This window comes from Seriola lalandi, unplaced genomic scaffold (genome assembly GCF_002814215.2).
Source record: "Seriola lalandi dorsalis isolate HSWRI2012SDOR001 ecotype SW California unplaced genomic scaffold, Sedor1 jcf7180002054748, whole genome shotgun sequence".
NCBI lineage: Eukaryota > Metazoa > Chordata > Actinopteri > Carangiformes > Carangidae > Seriola > Seriola lalandi.
Genome location: NW_019525301.1, coordinates 5,608,788 through 5,620,987, shown reverse-complemented (window position 1 = coordinate 5,620,987; position 12,200 = coordinate 5,608,788). Strand labels below are relative to the sequence as shown.

General features: G+C 40.6%; 1 protein-coding gene across 1 annotated transcript in view; it reads right to left on the bottom strand.

Moving 5' to 3' along the window:
- Positions 1 to 9,165, bottom strand: part of cntn2 (contactin 2) — a 65,219-nt gene extending 56,054 nt beyond the window's left edge. The window contains exon 1 of the mRNA XM_023424651.2: positions 8,925 to 9,165. The gene's annotated coding sequence lies outside the window, so the exon portion shown is untranslated. The remainder of the gene's footprint in view (positions 1 to 8,924) is intronic.
- Between the last annotated feature and the right edge of the window lie 3,035 nt (positions 9,166 to 12,200).

Here is a 12,200-nt window from a genome sequence, read left to right as displayed (position 1 = left end):
GCCAACTCATCACACTGCTCATTTCATTATTATTTTCATCTTTATGATTATTACACCTTGCATTTACTCTGTAGATAGTAGTTTAGTTAATAAACTTTTATTTACACCCAGTTGTTGTCCTGTTGTATTCTTTTGACGTAGAGACTGGAGATCCATTGAATCGAGAAGTCATGGCTTCTGATATGAGATTGATAAATTTGGCAATGCAGTAATTCATTGTTGTCCTCCCAGAGGACTGGTGCCCCATTTCAACGAGAGTAAATTCTAAAATATGTCGTTAACGCTACACATTGTTTGAGCTAATATCAGCAGTTGTTTACATTGAAGGCAGTCAGTAAGAATCTAGCTGTATAAATCTATAAATTAATCAGCATTATACCTACAATGTCACCCTTACATTATACCTAGCAAATAAATAATATACCTGACAAAAATGAACATCATGAAACACATGGCCCTTAGTTTCAGAAACAGCCTCAGAGTGGAGCAGCGACACGTCCCTCATCATCTCCTGATGTTTCTGAGGATGTGAGACAAGGTGAGCTCATATAGTGACATATCACGGATTATTATTTCCTGTTTAAATGTGGCATGAACAATTCATCAGTGACTACCCTAATAAGCACTATAGAGCCATGTGTACAATTGTCTGCCCAATAATTTGTAAAAGATTTCTTTAAAGAAGCGTGAGATACATGGATCAAGAGAGGAAGGGGCCACAGAGACTGCTTTTGTATAGGGCCCAGAGTTTTGTGCTACACCCCTGTAAGTGAGAGCAGGACTCAGAGACAAAGCCTTTTGAAACTCCATCACAGAGTTCAGAGACGACCAGCAGAGATGAGTGAGTTCATCTTGTGTGTGGTTGTTTTCTGTTGAGACTGTAGAGGTTGTCATGTTGGTATGATAGTGTTGTGCCCAGAGCCTGTGTGCAGTAGCTCACTGTCTGCTTCCCTGAGCGTGGGTGGCCATATTTACATAAAGTGGTGTTATTACAGATTTGAGATCAGACAGTACTGGCGTTCAGTCATTCTGTGTGTGACGGCACTGACAGGAAATGCTGAGAACCTACACTGCAGCTTTATATTCATGTCAAATGTTATGTCTTAATTTCAGTCATGAACTGTAACTGAAGCAACGCTGAGAAGACTGAGGCCCAGCTGTGGGAAGCTGTAGGACATGTCCCCCTCCCTTTTCAAGATACATTTAGGGTTTCAGTTTGATTCAGATAAAAACATTGATATGGCATCTAGGATGATTGCAAGAATTACTGTACTGTACTAATTAAGCAGCACAGAATAACTAGTGGGCTTCTTTCTGTCCAGGTTTCTCCTCCTCTCAGGGCATAAAGGCTCCTGCTGTCCCCTCTGAGATCACTGGTTCAGTCGGCTCAGTCTGACCAGCGAGAAGAGACATGGTACCAAAAAGACATAAAGTCCTGGGAAAAGAAAAGATGGACGGGTACTGTGAGCAGGTTATGGAAGACACTAAAACCAGCTGCTGGAAATAAATGCCCACTCCCCCCATGCTGACTGAAGAGGATAAAAATGGATGTTTAAGTTATTTTATCCCCCAGGACTGAACGTGCTCCATATATTCACTCATATTACCCCGACTCTGTGGTAAACTGAGAAAATACAAGGCCGTGATTCCACTCAACCTTGAGTTTGTAGGAAATGACACAATAATTATTGCAGATTTGCAGACTCATTTCTATCTAGCATAGAATATTTTCTTTTTCCCACTCTCCCTGTTTATGTTGTTAAACCTGAAACCTGTAATAAAGCCCCACCGACGCACACACACACACACACACACACACACACACAGACCCTGCTCTTACTGTCTATGGAGTGGACTGTCTTTTTCATGTAAGGACGGACACGAGTGACCTCTGGAGACATCTAGTGAAGGTTCGTCACATACAGGCAGAGAAATGTACAGTAGCTCATCCACCGTTGCATCAGGTGTGTTTTGTACGCTGCAACCTGGAGCCCACACACAGAGTTAATTACATTATACCAACGTGGGTTAATGATGAAAATGGACCATTATCCAGCTGATTGTTCTCAAAATCAATCTGACATGGACAGAGCATCATCTGAACTGTCATTTAGAAATTCAGTTTCAGGTCAGTCAGGGTCAGGGTGGCGGTGGTCAGGTGAATCCGATGCTCTGATCTTTAACTTATATCATGTGTAACGGGAATAACTACATAGACACGCTTTTTGTTTTGAAATCTGTTTTTTCGTTTTTTTCTGTTTTTTTTCAAGGTCAATGAGAAATCGTGTTGAATAATCGCGATCTCAATATTGATCAAAACAAACATGATTGTGATTTTTGCCATAATCGAGCAGCCCTACCTCTAGCGTTTCAGTGGACAGAAACCCTTTATGTCTTAACAGATCTTTTATTGCTGGGCTGCAGTATCGTCTCATTTCCAGTTGCTGGTGTTTCTGTTGTTTACATGATATTCAGATTTGCTTGTTTCTTCTGCCTCCTTCAGTAATTATGATACGTCAAGACAGTAGTTTATTTGCCATAATGTAGGTGAGGTTCAGTAACTGCACTTCCCTGCAGCTTCAGAGCAGCCAGGAAACCAGCCTTTTGGTTAAGGTTAGTGAAAGATGCTCAGTTAGCATTAACAGAGATCCTTACTGTGGAGGTTTCTCCTCACTTCTTGGCCTTAGCATGCTAACATGCTTATGTCAGAGATGAAAAAGTCTGAGGATCATCGAAGGATGAATGTAGCAGTTTATCTAGTTGGTGTGGAGATATTTCAGACTGGAGCGACAGACTGACCAAGGACTCAACATCCATTTCATTTGAACCTGAAGAATACACCAAACAACACGGTGGACACAGTGCTCAGCCTGAAGCTCATCTTGTCCCGTCAGTTCAGGGAAGAATTCATGAATGCCATCGATGTGCTATAAAAGCATGAAAGACAAATGAAAATTTTCTTTTTTAAAAAGCTGCAGAATTTGAGTGTGGAATTTCAAATTTCCCTTTACAGACATGGTCATAGATCAGCTGTCTGAGCATAAACTCCATATCGCCACATCCATCTGACTGTCAGAGGTCCAGCAGTCATGACAGGCTGCTGAGGCTCACATCAATCTGACATGGACAGACTGACCTCTCTGATCTCTCCCCTTATTAGAACACAAAGAGCTGTTGAGCTGGCTCGGCACACTAACACGAAGCTTCTCTGAGTGAGGAAGGCCTAAGAAAAAGCTTCACTGTTTCACTCCACCTCAAAGCACGTGGTCTGAAGCATGGATGGAGTCTGCTCCATTCAGCTGGAGGATCAATAGCAGCATTGATATGGAGACAGGAAGCAGCTGAGGAGCAGACTGTGTGGCTGGAAGACTGAGGGACCTAAAGGTCTCTTACTTCTCTTTAAGATTATGACTTGCTCCAGTATGAAAGCTACAGTATGTGACTTTGTCCCATCTAGCCAATCAGAGAAGGAGAAAGTCAGAGGTGGGAGCTCATGGCTGTCAATTAATACAATAAACAAACGATACTGATCTACTACCCCTCTCGCTCCAAGGCTTACAGCTAGTATTAGCTGCTGGAGGATATCGCTCATGCTGACACAGGCTGGAGAGTTCAGAATTCCTACATTAGCTGAGACAGTGAATATAACACAGGATGTAGGTGAAGGAGAGGGAGGGGTAGGAGGAGCTTTTGATCTTGAGTTCCACAACTTTCATATTGTAGCTTCAATTATGTCATCATCTCAAGACAGGAAATGGTGCTAATCATTGAAGCTCATTGTCCAACTGTGACACATGAACCACTGTGTGTGTGTGTGTGTGTGTGTGTGTGTGTGTGTGTGTGTGTGTGTGTGTATGTGTCTGTGTGTATGTGTCTGTGTGTGTGTGTGTGTGTGTGTGTGTCTGAGCTGTAACCAATACATAGGTTGTCCACCAGAGAGCACTGACTGAGTTTATATTTAGCAGCACTTCATGGACACGACTGTCATGTGGTTACGTTAAAAGACCTAGTGATGCTGGTGTCCCTCTTTTAGACCACACTCTATTCACTGATTTCATTATGTCAGACTTACATCAGAACAGGCTTATGGACTCCATGTCCTTCACAAATGGGTTTCATCATGGAGTGACTCCTCTCAGTCTTGAGAGAAGCCGACATCCCAGAGGAGAACAGAGGAGGAGGAAGATGATGAAAGTCCACCGTTATTACCAAAATCCATTATGATGAAACGATTCTGTCCTGAGACAACATATTCAAACTGTGACACTGACACACAAAATGACAGACAACCACAGCCGAGTTCAGCTTCTGTACACTCATAAAATCATCAGCAATCATGTGACTTTGGCTGAGTAAGAAAGACTGCTCTTACCCTCATGGTCCTTTACCAATTAAGCACAACACTCTGTCCCTGCTGTGTTCTCCTGTGCACTGGGACCAACAGATGAGCTTGAGTTCATCAGAGTGTGGTGCTGCTGTAACTTCAGTGTAGAGGATTGTGATGTTTAGGGCTGTCCCAAACGATTATTCTGTAAACGATTAATCTAACGATTATTTTTTTTATTAACCTAACAGTAATTTTATTGCAATTATTTTCCAGTTAGTCATTTAATATAACAATTTGCCCCGTCCATCTCACACAGAGTCTGCAGACTACCGCACTGTCGGTGTCAAGATTAGACTCTGGAGGACCGTGTACGAGCCTTTTTTGCCGCGTGTTGCTCCACACGCTCCGTCGTGCTGCTGGTAGACGCCGCCGTGTTGTTCAAATAGATTACACAGACGCAAATCATTCACGTAGTCAATGACTTCAATTACGTCACCGCGTTGTCCCAGTCCGTGCGCTGCGCTTGTATCCGGGTAAACCAAAGACGATGGATATAAACGGTCCCATTAGAAAGTTCCGGTTTTGTTCTATGAACATTTACCCTGTGTGGTTTTACACGACGCGTCAACACTAAAATTCCACGTCGAATAATTTTTATAATCGACAACGTCGATTACGTCGGATAATCGTCCCAGCCCTACTGATGTTTATTACATCCTCACTGTTGTCTGCTCTCACCTCAGACACACAGCTGCGCTCGTTAACCGGAGCTGCTGTAACCTGTAACCGTCTGTTTACACAGCATACACTGTGATGGGCGTAGCCGCCGTGACGTCACCAACAGGTTTCTGAAGAGTGGTTTTGAAGCTCAGGCTGTACCACCATCGCCATCTTGGCAGTACCTTACTCCACCCCTAACTCCTGGCTAATCCAAATATGGAAAAAGAGGACCCTAACCCTAACCCTTAAGGTAAATGCCGGCTTGTGCCAAGTATACGATCACCCAACTGTCACTGAAAGGGGCCACGCCCTCAATTACTCATGACTTTAGGCCTTAATAAAATGTAAACAGGTGAGTTATATCAACAGTTGTCATGAAGGAGGAAATTAGCTCTAGAGACCAAAACTGTTTTTGTACCAGGCTGTAAACATGTTTATTTGTTTAAAAAAAAAAAAAAATTCCAAGAATCAGAAAAATGCTGAATGTTGCAGCTGATAATTGGCCGGGCTGATAATCGGTCAATCCCTAATTGTTAGCATCATAAGCGTTGTGGTGCTACAGAGACGCCCAGGCCAACAAATCATATTCTCCAGACGTAAAGGAACATGTTGGTTTGGTACATGACCAATCAAAATCACATCATCATCATTTTTATATTTTTTTTCAGTAAAAATGCAAAAACCATTCCAACTGAAATTGCAATATCAGCCAAAATAACTGCAATATTATTTTTTTGCATATCATTCAGCCCTAATGACCCAATTGTTCAATGACCTAACAGGTAAAACTCCTGAATTCCTGAATGAAAACAAAATAGGGTGTTTATTATAGAAGCTAATATCAAAAAGATAAAAGACTAACTAAACCACCACAGACACACAAAAGACTATTAACATGAAGTAATTAACTCTAAATTGATGTCTAAATGTATCTGCACAACAACTAATCCACCATTGTCTAACATTAATTCATATATGACAATTTATATTGTCAATGAAATGACAAGCTAACACTGGAAATGAGAGGACGTGCTATCAGCTAGCTAACATCTTTTTACCCTCCAGACGAACGGCCACTGCCTCTGACAGTGGCGACGAGCTCTATGGGGAACACAATGTTGACACCTACTTCATCACTAGTCTCTGACTTAAAAATCACTGGCTGAAAAATCACATGTGAGCAGCCAACACCTGTTTACAAAGTTCAGAAATGTTTATAACGTGTTCAAAGTGAATGCAGTTGATTTAAATAGAAAATAGATTGATAACATTCTTACTGTTCTCAGATCATTAATGCTGAGTTTCTGCTGAATAGAAGCAGATGTGGAAACAATGTATTTTTAGATCAATTAAATAAAAATATGTTGTCATATCTGACTACCTCAGCACTGACACAAGTTCAGACTCCAGAGCGTACAGTCAGAATATAAACACAGAGCTATTGCAGTGGGCACAGAAGTAATTGGTCATCAAACTGAACTGTTACATGAACACAAAATAAGAATTACTGTCTTCTTTAAGTCTGACTTGGACAAATTATTTCTCTTTTTATGTTAATATAAAATATAATATCTTGTAGATCTGATGTCCACAATGTTTTTGATCTGTAAATCTTTAATCATACATCTGATCTGTCAGGAGGAATATATTCATGTATGTACATACTTCATAAAATGTGAGTGAGGAGTTGTATCAGTCTTGACTGATGACGCCAGTGAAGTCTATCAGAACCAGAAGTCAAGAATAAGCTGAGGACAGGAACACCCAGGCACCTGGACCAGTTTCCAGTTTTTAAAATAAAACATGATTAAAACAATAAACAGCAACTTCCACAAAATCTTTTCTGTGACTGTCAGTGTGACAGAGGGGGGCGTGTTCAGATTAACATCCTCCTGCAGGTTAAGACTGTGCTTCAGTTCTACTGTGGGCAACAGCCTGAGATATCATGAAACATGTGTCTAGCAGGTTTAGGCTAAGCATAAAAACATTACCAAAGAATAACCCTAACCATGTTAACAAGTACAAGATGAAGAAACTGTCTGTTAAAAACAAAAAAAAACAATGCTACAAATTAGGTGATGATTAGGTTATGATTTTGGCTTCCAACGATTATGAAAACATGATAATCGAGATAAAACTGTTATTGTGCCACATTCTGTTTCACAACAAATTTAATCCACTCTACAAAACCCACCCCTCCATCTACTATATTTAATTATATACAGTATATATATATGTGTGCATTATTATATATCTCATTTCTTAATTTATAATTTAATTTGTTTTTCCATTGACTGTATTTAAAGTTAAAGATAGTCCATTGTTGAAATGACAAAGTTTTTTTTTTTAAACTAAATGCATGGTATTTCCAAAGTCAATGAGTAATCGTGATAAATAATCCTGATTCCGATATTGATCAAGATAATTGTTTATGATTTTTTCCATAATCGAGCAGCCCTACCACAAATACACATATGATTTAAATACAATAACAACTAAACTAAATATAATAATCTACTTGTTTTGTTATTTTATCCGTGTAAAGCACTCTGTGATCTCTGATTTGATAAGTGCTACATAAATAAATAATAAATAAACTGTATCATTATCATTATCATTATTATTATCACATTCCATTGGTATTTTTACACTGTATTAAAGATAATATAACCGATTGTAAAACAGATAGGGTCAACAGAATACTGTACTATAGGTAGAAGGAAAAGATGTGACTGTACATGAGGACGACACATGATCTTCACCACCAAAGCATTTCTGCCAACACATTATGTCACCACTGAAGAAAACATATTGACCCCTTAACTCAGATCTACATCTCAAACAACTCCACACAGACTCACATCAGATCCCATGAAGTCTTCAGAGATGGTATAAGAGCTGATGGGGAGGCCAGGAGGCAGGAAGATATTATTGAGACAATTATCACTATGATACATATACAGTGGGCTCCAAAAGTCTGAGACCACTTTCCCATTCACCTCAAAGGGAATGTGGTATGTATTCAAAATCACATTCTCTAGGCTGAAAAAAAAAGTTCTCAACATGCATCATTAATTAATATCTATCTATCAAAACAGCACACACAGGTACCTGGGTGTTCCAGTCCAGTCCACACCCCCCACCCCCACCCCACCCCACACACACACAGACACACACAAAGACCCTGTCTGGTATCTACCGCTCAACCTGACTCATTGCCCCAGATGAGCCTCAGCATCAACCTGATGAGAAACCTGAGCCTCCAGCAGAGTTCACAGGCTCCACGCTGACTCCAGTTCAGTATCCTGAGATGCTCCCAGCAGTAAACACATGAACATGCCTCTGTTAGGAGCAGGGAATGTCCACACACTCAATACACATGTAGTTACAAATAGGCCTAAATGATGTGGTGTTTTTCAGCATATTAATCAATCAACAATGTAATCCAATACAATCAGTTCATTCACTGCTGCCGAGTGTTTTTATACAGACACAAGTAAAAAAATGTAACTGATATAAATGTGAATTATTAAAGCCGATATGGGGACAGACTACAAAAGAGGTCCTCGGTCTGGGTGTGTGTGTTTAGCGACCTGCAATGGGAGCAGAAATTTGTCATATTTTTGTATGAAGTTCGGTGTATAGAGGGAGGTAAGCCCACTGTAGCTCTGTCCGAGCCACACTCCTGCTACTGCGGCAAAAACACTAACAAGCGGGATCCCCGTTTAGAATGTGTGAGCCCGGGGAGCCAAGACCAGGTTTCAACAACACCCCGAAAAACCCGCATCTGCTGCCGTGTTCTCCGGCTCTGGTGTAATGAGAGCGGGAGACTTACGTTCACAAAGCCAGGGGAGAATAGAGGTGTGGGTTTGTTTACCTTGCTGAAATGCAGTAGTCTCCTCCGCAGGCAGCGGCAATGCGGAGCCGCGGATGATGCGCAGGAGGCCGGGTGATACTGCTCGATCTGTCGGTGAAACCAACAGCGTGATTCAGATGCTGGATTCAGCGTTGATACTGTCCTCCGCTGCCTCTGTCCACTGTGTCCCTGTGTCCTGTCCTCTCTTCCTCTCCTCTCCGCTGTGATGTTTAAGTCTCTCTCTCGCTCTCTCTCTCTCTCTCTCTCTCTCTCTCTCTCTCTAATTTCTCCCTATCCTCAACATCCCTCCTTTCTTTCGATCACCTTCTGGTCTCCTCTCACCACTGTCAGTCAGAACACGATACAAGCAGCCAACTTCCGGTTTGCGTATTACAAAATTAAATGTGTCCCAAATACAGTTTTTCACAACAACCAGGCATAACCTGCAATTTTTGTATTTGTAAAGCCTTATGAATCAATATCTTTACGTTCAAAAATTTTTAATATTAATAATAATCCACAGAGATTATGACCCAACTCTTCACGAAAAATCAAAATTAGGTCCTTTCCTCACCACGTCTCAACAAACATGTCAATTTATAACATATGGAGGAAAATAACTCCTTTCCCAACCACAAAAACAAAGAAATGTTGAAACAAGATGAAAGGAATATACAAGTAAAGAAAGATGAGTCGTAAAAATAATAATTAAACAAAAATAAGGAGATGACCATAATTAGTTCAGACATAAGTAGAGTTTCCTGGCACTTTGACTTCTTTTTACACATTTTTTAAGAAGAGACAATTCATTTTTAGTAGGCTACATTAGCCTATATAATATATATAGTATTTTGTTATAATGATGCTATTGGTAACTATAAATTCATTATGCTTGTTTTCATGAGTCCTAGCTAGATCATAAAACAGCTTGTTTCTGCATTTATGTGGGTCTGCTGTGGTGAAACTACAATGGAGCACCATTTTAAATGCTGCTGAAATACTTCAGGTCATTTCAGTCTATTTGGAACCTTCCTAAGGAAAACAGACCTCTTCCCCGCAGCCTTTGTACCTCATCATTTTTCCCTGTTTCAGCAGCATCATTTTCAGTAAGTCCTGAAAAAAGACAACTACTGACTGGTGAAGAGAGTTAAAAGTCTAACACTTCAGAAACCTGTGGGTGACGTCACAGAGGCTACGTCCATCTTTATTTACAGAAATGACGAAAACACAAGTAAAACTGTTAAAAGAAGGTGATGGCAAAGAAGGCTCCTTTCAGATTGTCAGATGAAGGTGCCTCTCTGTCTGGACTGAGCTGATAGCTGCCTCTCATCTGTAGGTTGGTTCTCTGTGTGAGATACTTTTAACGTGTGTTTTATTCAGCTAACAGCGGTCCGAGAGGCATCGTACACAGATGCACAAACCAACTGGCTCCTTTCAGTATGGAGGAGCAACAGCATGACATAACTCTCAGTGGGCGTGGCTGTAACTATTGCAGGCTACAGACTGATGCTTCTGGATCGTTTGCCACAGCTTTGGCTTTCAATCACAGTCTGTCCAACCGCACAGGAGTCTGTTTACAATGGTGATTAACATTTAGCTTAACTGCGATCACTGAAAATAGAACAACGGAAAAGAAAGGCTATGTTGAATGAACTGACTACTGCCAAATTTTAAATTAAATTAGCTAAAAGTAGTATTGTACTGTCGCCAAAGTGCTGATCCTATATGTGAGCCAATGTTAGGTAACTTTGCAGCCCACGGACCTGACTCGCTCATTCGACAGAACTCAGCTGTGGATATGGGACATTGGCGAAGGAACTGAAACAGTCAGCGCTTTTAAGCTGTTAACATGACTGCCAACTATTAGGCGTTGACACTTTTCACTCACTCTCACACCATATATCCATTTTCACACATGCTAAAAAACAAATTAATAACTGATAATGTTGCTGCATGAAAAGAGGACACTGACAGTCCACAGGCAGACAAGACAGACCATCAGGGGGGAAGTGAGAAACATCCACAGTTTGTTGTACTGTCGTTTATTCCCATGCTGCTGCTCAGAGAAGTCTACTCTTCTGGCAGTAGCCTTTTTTCTTTCAGAGCCCAAAGCACACACACACACACACACACACACACACACACACCTACACACACAAACACACACATACACAACAACATCAACAACAACACATTGCATGCAGGCAGTCCTCAGTTTGATCCTAAATTTCACTTCTGTGACAAAGGTAGGATTAATTAGCCTCACCAGCAGTGTGATGCTAGAACCACTACAGATTTGAAAATGAAATCATCAAATCATCGGTATTTATCTCTTATTTATCACAGTATCATTGGTCAATATCTTAATTTATTCCACAAGGTGTCAGATAATGAGATGTCTTATCAGTAAATATGTTAAAGCAGCTGTGACAAAATCAATAAGAAAAATATGACAAATAATAAACAATAGTTCAAAATAGAATTGTGTGTAAAAAAAATAGTCCTTGATCTGAGATAATGTTGGTTAAATGATCTGCTGTTGAAGTTATGATTATGGATTCCTGTATAACATTACAACTACAGCAGCTAGTGATGCTTAGATGCTACTAGAACCTGTGAGTAAGATAAACAGGTGACATTAGAGAGTTGTTATGAGCTCATTTCATTCATCCAGTGTTTGTACTTTGTTACAGTTGTTAGACTTTAAAGATGACCTCAGGTTTAACATTGTTTAATCATCCAGATCATACTGTGATGTATTGTGTTGTTATTTAATTTATATAATTGATTTGTCTTGTCTGAGCTTGAAGATGGTCTCTCTTGTCAGACACTTTTATCCACCGCACTACCTCAGTCTAAGTAATACTAGTAGAGGCTATTAACAATTACTCATGTGCAAGGAGCTCAATGCGAGGAGCTCAGTTAAAGAAGTGCACTGAAAGTGCTATTTATGCAGGTTAGGTTGGGTTTCTTGACTTAAAGCAGGACTTTAGGGGTTACAGGTTAGGGTTGGGGAAATCTGTTTTAAATTACAATTCTTTTCTGGGGGAGGACCCCGAGACCATCACAGTATTTAGGCTACGTACCTTTCCAAGTTTGTTCCCCAATTTTAACCAGGTTTCCATGGTCTTCTTCTGCACAGACCACAATCTTTTATTTTGAAAACAGAATTAGTAACTTCCGGTGATTTTTCCCCGCTCCCCACTGGCCGCTTGACAAAGCGTCTTTGCCGTCAGATGGAGCGGCGGCAGGTTCCTTTTGTTGCGGGCAGTGAAGCACTGAGGCGGCAGGTGCTCC